General features: G+C 48.4%; 1 protein-coding gene across 4 annotated transcripts in view; it reads left to right on the top strand.

Moving 5' to 3' along the window:
* Extl3 (exostosin like glycosyltransferase 3) overlaps positions 1–9409 on the top strand; it is an 89839-nt gene that overhangs the window by 39805 nt on the left and 40625 nt on the right. For 2 of the 4 annotated variants that reach the window (XM_029541544.1, XM_021203256.2), the window contains exon 1: positions 5467–5603. The exons of the other annotated variants lie outside the window; for them this stretch is intronic. The gene's annotated coding sequence lies outside the window, so the exon portion shown is untranslated. Of the gene's footprint in view, positions 1–5466; positions 5604–9409 lie in introns of those variants that run through there. 4 annotated transcript variants of the gene reach the window in all.

Below are 9409 nucleotides of genomic sequence, written 5' to 3'. Positions count from 1 at the left end.
GCTCTTACCCACTGAGCCATCTCTCCAGCCCGCCTCTGCATGATTTTATGCTTCCGTTCAGGAATCGTTTATTTTATACTTATTTTGTCCCCGTATCCTCTTTCTTTTTCTTCTTTTAAAAATCAACTTTTGAACCATGTTTGTGCCTAGTGTCTGTGGGGGTCAGAAGCATGGGGAATCCTTTGGAAGTGTAGTTACATGGGGATGGTTGTCACTCCCCATGTAGGTGCTAGGAGCATAACCCAGGTCCTCTGCAAGTGTAGCCCGTGCTCTTGCCTGCTGAGTCATCTCTCCAGTCCCATTTCCTTTTCCTTAGCGTTGTGTCAATCGGAGACTTTATACCAGTATCTGCTGCAGATCTGCAAAACGCTCAATTTTCCACTTTTGTTAAACATATATATTTTTTAAACAAGGTTTCATATACCCAGAGTTATAGCTGAGGAATTTCATATACCCAGGGTTATAGCTGAGGAATTTCATATACCCAGGGTTATAGCTGAGGAAGCCCTTTAACTTTAGATCCTCCTGCCTCCACCTCTCCATTGTGAGATTACAGGCCTGCACCACCACAGACCTGTATGTGCTAGACAAGAGCTCTACCAGCTGAGCTACTTCCCCAGCTCTGTAAGCCCCTTTGCGCCCGTTCTTTATGGTGACACTGTGAGCTTCTGTTGAACTTGCTGTGGCACTTGCTGGTGTTGACTGTTTACACCAGAGGCTTTCGGAATGTGTCAAATTATCCTCATTCTGTGTAGCTGAATTGATCGCCTACGAGTTCTGTTAGACTTTATCTGGGAGTGTCTTTTCTTCGGGTGACTGTCATGGTGGGAGGGCATGGCATGTTGGCAGCACTGGGTACCTTTGGTAGGTGCTTCCCTTGCCAGATGTATGAACAGATGAGAGAACGGCGTGTGCCTCTGTGCTTTGGACATAAGCTGTATTTACAGGTGGGTTTGGGGTGATCTGTTGCTTAGGCTGCGTTAATCGAGGGGTGGACATGTGATCCAAATTAAAGCAATCACATATGTCATGTTGAAATTTAAAATTAGAAGCTGTTGGAGGCAGAGCCCCGCTGGCAGATGCTGGGTCACTAGGGGCTAGTGGCACAACAGAGCCTCTGTCTCCTAATTTCCTATCCTAATTCCTTAGGGCAGAATCGATCTCGTTATATGGTTGTTAAATCACAATGCAAACCTATTTCTTTTCTTTTCTTTTTCTTTTCTCTTTTGTTTTCTTTTCTTTTGTTTTCTCTTTTCTTTTCTCCTTCCTTCCTTCCTTCCTTCCTTCCTTCCTTCCTTCCTTCCTTCCTTCCTTCCTTCCTTCCTTCCTTTTTCTGAGACAGGGTTTCTCTGTGCGGTCTTGGCAGTCCTGGAACACCAGTCAGACTGTCTTTGAACTCACAGAGATCCCCCTGCCTCTGGGTCACCACTGCTGACCACCTATTTCTGATTAAGTTCTGAAATGCAAGGTAGGGACGAAAAGCACTGTAAAAGTTTCCCGTAGGGTGAGGCCGGTGGGAGCTGGCTTTGTTGTATTCTGACTTCAGCTCCTTTCTAAAAGAAAGAAAACACTGTGAATATGATAAAGCTTTTTGAGCCTTAAATTTTGATGAAGAGCTAAGTCCATGGAAAGAATAAAAAGGACTTGATCCAGGGTAGGTATTAGAATTTTGAAAGATGGGTGGTGGAGACCCCGAGGTCAAGGCTTTAGGTCTTAGTGACTGAATGTAAGAGTAAAGAGAAACAGTGAAGGGTATGCCAGGTTTGGAGTTTGTGTCTTGGGAAAGATGAAGGTAAAGTCGTTATAAACCAGGACATTCTGGGAGAGCAAGGAGGAAGGGATAGAAACGAATCCACTGTGAGAAATAGTAAATTTAACATCCTGGTGGAATACCTAGATTGTTCTCGTCAATACCAGGTCAGGATGGTTTTGAGTCGTGGACTCTGCCATGCCCTCTGTGGTCCCAGGCCTCTGCTTCCTGGAGCTTCCTGAAGTTTCATTTTCCCCTCTGTAGGGTGGTAATTCCTAGCCAGACTAACATGAGGCAGCTGGCATGTAAAGGGTGTAACCTACTGCCTGATAATTAAGTATTCATAAAATATGAATTTGGGGGATGTTGCCGCTGTGATGGTATCTAGGGCGCTGCTGCAAAACAAGGAGTGGAGTCCTGCAGTGGGGGAACTGCTGTCAATGGAACTGATATCCAGCAACCGCTTACAGTGACAAGAAGTATTAGGGAAAGCCAGAGTCACACTGCCAGTTTGGCACACATTTTAGAAGGAGCTGGGGTAGGAGACTGACAAGGTTGAGAGGTCCTGGGTGACAATCAGAGAGCAGCAGCCAGATGTTATGTCCAGTAAGTTCCACAGGAATCTCCTTTTTCTCCCTAAAGCTTAGGTACAGTTAAAATCAACTCAGTCAGAGGTAGAAGCATCAACGTGTTGTGTTACTGAGGTCCACAGGATGACTAAGTCCACCAGGCAGCTGTTATCTGCAAGTCTGCTCTTGCCAACATGGAGATGAACCAACCCCTGGAAATTCTTTTTTTTTTTTTTTTTTTTAGTTTTTTTTTCCAGACAGGGTTTCTCTGTATAGCCCTGGCTGTTCTGGAACTCACTTTGTAGACCAGGCTGGCCCCCGAGTCAGAAATCCGCCTGCCTCTGCCTCCTGAGTGCTGGGATTAAAGGTGTGCGCCACCACACTTGACACCCCTGGAAATTCTTACCTTGCCTCCTATCCTGTCCCATTGTTGGGCTCTTCCTACTGCCGCCGCCGCCGCCACTACTACACATCTCTGGAAGGAAGCCAAGTAGACGAACTGCTGAAGGGAAGTTCAAGCCGAACAGACAAAGCTTTCTCCATTTTTCAGTTCTCCAGTTCATAAAGTTTGTTCCTACTTCCCTGACATTTCTCAAAACAAAAAAAAAAGGAAGTCATTCTATTTTGATATGCCAGTGGTGCAAGTAGAGATTGTGTGTGTGTGTGTATGTGTGTTTCTCCTTAAATGGAGAGAGGAAGAGGCTGGCATGAATGGCAAAGAAAATAGTGATACAGAGATGTCTTTGGTAGCAGAACCTTTCTAGGCTCTTCCGTGCTTAGCTTGAGAGGGGGAGGGTCCTGGAAACGCAACCCGCCATCAAAACCACCCTGAGCCAGATGCTTTTGGGTTCTCACTTCCCAAATTCAAAGAATGAAATTCATGTACTACAGAGGGGGTAAAATTTAGGTGGAAAAAACCAAAAACCTACTGTAGGGAGAGAAAGACAGAGGAGCTCCTGTACAGCGGGAAGGGTCTCCCCCCTCCGGGGGGAGCTGGGACCCCACTGAGCTCCACTGCCTGCAAGTTAATTCAGCGTTAGCGGATGGAGGCAGGAAGGAGGAGGAGCTGCCCAGTCCAGTTTTCATGCCAGGTGTCGAGGTCCTTGGCAATTTGGGTCATAGCCTCAGTATGGCTTCCAGGAAAAGGGTAGGGGATGAATGATGACCTCTTTTCTGGCATCTCTAGCCTGGTGGCACTTGGCTTAGGTACTTGTGGCATCTTTGACCTATTTCCAGCCAATAGCCAAGAAAAGGCCAGTCACTCCCTGCACCCTACGTTGTCTAGTCAATTTCTACCTCCTGCACTCATCAGTAGTTGAGAGGAGCGTTACATGTCCCCAGAAAGGGAAGGAGGAAGGATGGTTTGATGGTTAGTTGTTGTCAACTTGACACAAGCTAGGATCTTCTGAGAAGAGGGAACCTCAGGTGTGGGTGGGTGGCACATGCCTTTAATCCCAGCAGAGGCACACAGATCTTTGTGAGTTTCAGGCCAGCCTGGTCTACATAGTGAGTTCCAGAACAGCCAGAGATATGTAGAGGGAGATCTCAGAATGTCCTCCCCCATGTGGAGAGAGAGGGAGCAGGAAGTGGGGAAGGGGGAAAAAGGAAGAAACTCGGCTATTAGATTGGCTCGTGGGCAAGTCTGGGGCAGACCCAGCCCATTGTGCACAGAGCCACTCTTGGGCAGGTGGTCTCTAGTGTAAGAAAAAGAAAACTGAGCCAGCGAGCAGCCTCACTCCACGGCCTCTGCTTCAATTTCTGCCTCCAAGGGCCCTGCCCTGCTTTAAAGTTTCTGCTTTGGCTTCTTTCAATAATAAACTGTGACTGGGATGTGTATGCCTAATAAACCCTTTCCTCCCCAAGTTGCTTTTGGTCGTGGTGTTTTATCAGTTACAGGAGAGTAAAATAGGACAGGTGAGGGAAAGAGCGGAGGCTGACCTGGAGATGAGTGGAGAGATCAGGAGATAAGGAGATGGCTCCAGAAAATAGACTGTCAGGGTTTTTAAAAAGTTTTGTTTTGCCGGGCATGGTGGTGCACGCCTTTAATCCCAGCACTCGGGAGGCAGAGGCAGGCAGATTCTGAGTTCGAGGCCAGCCTGGTCTACAGAGTGAGTTCCAGGACAGCCAGGGCTACACAGAGAAACCCTGTCTCGAAAAAAAAAAAAAAAACCTAAAAAAAAAAAAAAAGTTTTGTTTTGCAAAGGGAATGGTTAACTCACACTGTCCTCCGTGGGAGTGCAGTCCTGTTTCTCAGCCTCTCTGTCCCGTAGTTCTGGGTGCTCCCAAGAAGGGCAGGTGGAAGGGTCAACAGCTGTGAAACCAACTCTGGGGCGCAGTTCTCCTAAAAGTAACAGACCACCCAAGCACAGGGATGGAAATGAGCCAACCTAGCTGGGTCTGTCTGGATTCTGTGGAGGAAGCCCTGGGGCAACAGCCTTGTTTTGGGGACTCAAAGAAATACATCGAAGCAATCTGACTTTAGACTATACTACAATTGTTAATTTTAAAAGATGATCTTGAACTGTTTTCTAAATTAACTCTGGTGACCTCGTGCCATTTTTAAGATTGATCCTGTCTCCTCCCTCTTTCCCTCCTTTCTCTCCCCCTCCTCCCCGCCTCTCTCCGCCCCCTCTGAGGTCTCTCCCCTCCCCCTCTACCCCTCCTCCCCGTATTCTCTCTCTGTAGTCTTCCCAATTCCCACCACAGGGCCTGGCTTTAAAGTATTTAAAGGATATTCCTTTTAGCCTAAAACTTGCAAGTTGATTAATCTGTTTTGCAAAGCCGGGGATTTTTTTTCCCCCCTAAGCATCCACTCAGCCCCGCCCTTTATTTGTAGCTAAATATTTAAAAGTGTTTCAGCACTGTGGGTCATTGCTAGCACGGGCTACCCCATCTGGCCATGGGCTTATTTTTAGATTGAGGGTTACCCAGATTAGTGGGGCCTCTCCTCCAGGCTCCTGGCCCTCCTCACAATCACTGGCACCCAGCCTGCGCCTGGGACCCTGGAGGGCAGAGCCCACCGCCCCCTCCGCCTGTGCTTTCGGACGCGTCCGGAAAGTCACGAACACCTCTGCGCTTTCCTCTCGCCGGCAGACGCAGGTTCGGCCGTTTCCGGCCCATCTTCGGCAAGTTCCGCCGGCGCCGGTCGGAAATGGCCGCCGGCCGGCAGGGGGAGCGGAGGATCCGGCGCGGCCTGGGAGGCGCGCAGCCGGCGGCCAGAGCGGCTTGTGGGAAGCGGACTTTCAGGCAGGCAACGGCGGTGGCTCGTCCCTGACTGGAAGCCGGTAGGAGTCCGGGCGGCATGGAAGCCCGAGGACCCGGGCAGGGCAGGAAAGGCTGGTGGGAAGCACCGGGGGCAGCCTTGAGCTTGCGGCCGTGGCGGGCGGGGGCACGAACGGCGGTGCCTGGGAGCTGCTGCGGCGGCGCAGCCGGGTAGGCCTGCCCCGCGCGGGGGCCTCGCTCCGCCGGGGCCGGGCACTAGCGGCCCACGGGAGCATCTCCCGTGGAAGCGCAGCCTTCACCTCCCCGCGATCACTCCCACATCTGGCCGCTTCTCTCGGCACAGCTGCGCGCCGCTGCCCGTCGGGCTCTTCTCTCCAGGTGGCCACTTCCTGCCAGGGGTTCAGGTGCTGCTGTGTTCTGTGTCCTCCCGGGGCCTGGGTGTGCCACAGCTGAGGGATGGGGGTCCCCGTGACGCCCTACATAGAGTGACTGTTCTGTTGGCGACAGCTCCAGGTCAGAGCCTGAGAAGCCAGGCAGCACCGAGTGCTTGCCCTAGTCCATAGTGATCAGCGGCTTAGCCTCGTTGAGATATCCATGGCCCTTAGCCCCCTGAAAGCCCATGGGTGTCAGCCCCCAACCTAGACCGCTGCTCTTTAAATTCTCAAGGCCTTTAATAGGTCCTCTTCTTTTGGGGAAGAGGAAAGTCAGTATGTGATTAAAGAGGTGGCGTTAGCGGTTCTTCACTTTTGTTCTTGTTCCACTTGGAGAATCTGGCATTTCAAGGCTGGACTTCTTGATCCCTTCTCCTCTACCCTCCCTCCCTCCCCATCCATCCATCCATCCATCCAAGCAGGCATGGAGGTTCCTGTCTATTGCTCAACAGTTAGCTTTCCCCTCTGACTCAGTGACTATAACTCTCTGTAGAGTCTGGGATGGTGGTTCCTCCCAGGGGCATTGATAATCTTGAGTGAAACTAGACTTTCTCAATAGCTTATTCCAGCAGAGGACTTTTACATAAATCGCAATGAAAGAAAAACCACTTTCTTAAACTCTTATTTGGTGTGTTAAACATATCCATTTCCTGTGAGGATTTTCAGATCTTTGCCCATGGAGAGCCTGAAGAGCCTGAAGGGATGATGAAGTTAGTCTAAATGCTTTCTGGAGGAGACTAGAATTGTGGCTATTAAGAATTGTGTGTGGGTTTTTGTTTTGTTTGGTTGTTAGACACAGGGCCACACGGTAGCCCAGGCTGACCTGGAGTTCTTGGTGAGCCTGTTGTTTCAGCCTCTGCAGTGTTGGGATTATAAAGCTGGAGCCTCCAAATCCAGACCTAGCATCTTCAGAATTCTTGAGACACAGGTTTGGACACCAAAGGTGACAGTAGAACTAACAAAAAGCTTGTGTGTGTGTGTGTTTATTCTCTCATCCTCACTTTTCTAGAAGAAAAACCGTTATTAAATACCTGTTGTCTGTTGGAATCTCTTAGTGATTAGGTCTGGGAGTGGAAAAGACCCAGTAACTAGGTGGGAGAGAAAAATGGACTCTAGGAGAGAGGGGGAGGTCTAAAATAGGCTGGCAGCTTTCAGAAGGAAGTGTGCAGGTTGGAAAACACTGTGCTGTGTGAAGGCGCTAGGCCAGGGTGTGGTGTGTAGGCAGGCAAGAGGCTCACCAAGAGTTCCAGGCCAGCCTGCTATAAGCCATGATCTCTAGCCCAGTGGGAAAGGCCAGTAAGGGTTAGGGTTAGGGTTAGGGTTAGGGTTAGGGTTAGGGTTAGGGTTAGGGTTAGGGTTAGGGTTAGGGTTAGGGTGGGGAAGGAACTAGGCAGTGAAGCAGGTCCTGTCAGTTGAGTGACTTGAGTTGGTTTGCTTTTTTACCTGTGGAACCCAGGGCTTCCCACATGCTGTACGGCACGCCCTCTACCGCTCAGCTACAGCCTTTGCTTTGGTGGTGACTGGAGAGGGGTTAAAGGTATTGTTTAAAGCAGAATAAGGTCTTAGAAATAAGAGTGTCTCCCCAGATGGAGTCCCGGTGCGGCTCTGTCTCTGTACATAGTTCCGTGTGAAGCAAGGACTAAGAACCAAGGCTCTTCCATCAAAAGTTCTAAAACTACTCGCTGATATTTGCTGGAGAACTAAGTTGAGTTGAGAAAGTTCTTGGTCAGTTGTTCCTTTCCAGCTCCACTAGCACACACCTGAAACCAGAACTTGCTAGGTGCACCTGGAGTCCAAGGTCAGCCTTAGCTACAGAAGAGAGTTTGGAGAGGCCTATGTCAAAAAATAAGCCAACAAAAATTTTATTTACATTCATTTCCTTTTCCTTGTGGTGTCTGCTCCCTTTGAGAATCTGTGATAACGGGACAGCTGAGCAAACAGAAAAGACTTTTCACGTGTTATAGGTTCCATGAAATAGCAGATTGTGTGCAGATGAAGTGGGGAGCTCAAGGACAGAGGGAGACTAACATGTGAGCATTGTCTTCTCCTGCCTGAACCTCTTAAGACGAACCTTGTGTGATTGCAGTCTTTCAGGTGTCTCGGGTGATGTAAGTAGGTGTAAAAGAAGCTGGATCTTTAAAAAAAGGAAATCTCTATTAAAATTTATTTTTATTTATACGAGTAGACTGTAGCTGTCTTCAGATACACACTCAGATCCCATTAATCAGATCCCATTACAGATGGTTGTGAGCCACCATGTGGTTGCTGAGAGTTGAACTCAGGACCTCTGGAAGAACAGTCAGTTCTCTTAAACGCTGAGCCATCTTCTTAAAAAAAAAAAAAAAAAACCTGTAGCCTTGAGGTGCGGAGGGATAGAGAGGCTTATTTAATAGTGTGGTTCCTCTATGTAGTCCATAATGTGCGGTGTGGAGTATTGCTCAGAGGCATCCAAATGACCCATTAAAATCCCAGGGATGGAGCCATCCAAAGGAGAACAGCACATACATGATAGAGTGTAGACTCTAATCTATTTAGTAGTTACTACCTGCGTGTATCCCAGAGAACAAGTCAGTGTTTGCAGTAAAGTGTGGAAAAGCATGTGGTCTAGGAAGCCCCGTGTCTGTCCTAAAGAGTCAGCACCATTTGTATATTCTTCCATTCGGCTGGGCCCAGTAACTTTGAGACTGACTGGCCATGATGTTAATGATTAACATCCTGACAGTTGCTTTGTGGACACTTTACCCTGTAATCTTGTCCTCTCACGTGTTATCATCTGAAGTGTTCCCAACTTCTTTAAAATATTTTTCTCAGCAGAGATATTTTATAGCCCAAGGGAGGAATATAAAACAGAAATAGGTTGGGAATATGCCCTCGGTCTATGTAACTAACTGGACAGCTAAGCTGTGTAAGCATATGGGACTGGAGAAATGGCTCAGTGGTTAAGAGCACATACTGTTCTTGTAGAGGATTCAGGTTCAGTCCCTCAACACCCTCAACATCAGGTTGTTCACAACAGCCTAAATCTCCTGGCTCAGGGAGCCAACACCCTTCTGACCTTGTCACATACACAGACACACAAATAATAATTGTTTAAAAATAAATTTAAGGGGCTAGAGACCTGGCTTGGCAGTTATGAGCACTGCCTGCTCTTCCACAGGTCCTGAATTCAATTCCCAGCAACCACATGGTGGCTCACAACCATCTGTAATGGGATCTGATACCCTCTTCTGGTGTGTCTGAAATAGCTACAGTGTACTTATGTATAATAAATAAAATCTTAAAAAAAAGTTTAGTTGCAGACAGGTCAGTAAATTCTTCTGACTAGTTTAAGAGCCACCTCCTTTGTATAGCTTCAGGCAGGTCTCCTGGGCATTCAATCTTCCACTACCTCCCAATCCTCAGCAACACACACACACACACACACACACACACACACA

The sequence above is a fragment of the Mus pahari genome, chromosome 8 (assembly GCF_900095145.1).
Source record: "Mus pahari chromosome 8, PAHARI_EIJ_v1.1, whole genome shotgun sequence".
Lineage (NCBI taxonomy): Eukaryota > Metazoa > Chordata > Mammalia > Rodentia > Muridae > Mus > Mus pahari.
This window is presented reverse-complemented; position numbering and strand designations above follow the sequence as displayed.